Here is a 926-nt window from a genome sequence, read left to right on the forward strand (position 1 = left end):
ACAAATGCAGCTACTATAACTGTTTTGAAAACCTAAATGTAACTACCCATGTAATTGTCATTGTCAATCTTCTAGTTATATGGGTAGTTACATTGGTAGATACATATGTAGTATGATAAGTGTTTTGAGGTGTGATAAGCTAACATATCAGACAATTTTGTGCAAAAGAAGATGATGGGAAAGAATAACAGAGAAAGGGATACACAGGACAGAGATGCTGACATACAAGAAGCAAAGAAAAAAAAAGAAGGCAGAGTTGATGAAAAGGCAAAGAAAAAAAAGAGAAAACAGTTGATGAAGAGCAAAGAAGAAAAAGAAGATAGTTGATGAAGAGGGTGATGATGAACTGCTGGCCAAACTTTGCAAGCAGCTAAACATGAAGAAGACACTAAGAAGCATTATAGATCATACATTGAACTAATTTTTCAATATATAAGGAGCAAAGTGTTCAAGAAGTTGAGAGCAAAGTGTTCTATTCTTTTTGAATAGCTACATGAAAGATTAAATGTTTTGAACAGATTTCAATTAATAGACATTGCTTTGCTTTGCTTTCTTTTACATTTTGTGTATGTCAATACATGTAACTGGTTATGTAGCATGTATGTAACTACCCAGGTAACTATCCATCTATAGCTACATGGATAGTTACATAGCTAGCTTAATGTAGTTACATAAGTCAAGTATATAATAATTGCAGCGTGCCGCTGCACCGCGACGACAACGTTTCGCTGCTTTTACCATGTTGTTGAACTGCGACGAACACTGTATGCTTCTTGGCCATAACAACATACTCGAATGCAAAAGTAACTGGACATGTAACTAGTAAATGCAAATGTAGCTATCCATCTATAGTTACTTGGATAGTTACATAGGTAGCTTAATGTAGTTACACAAGTCAGGTACACATAATAATTACACAATCCAAA

Source organism: Fragaria vesca, linkage group LG7 (genome assembly GCF_000184155.1).
Source record: "Fragaria vesca subsp. vesca linkage group LG7, FraVesHawaii_1.0, whole genome shotgun sequence".
Lineage (NCBI taxonomy): Eukaryota > Viridiplantae > Streptophyta > Magnoliopsida > Rosales > Rosaceae > Fragaria > Fragaria vesca.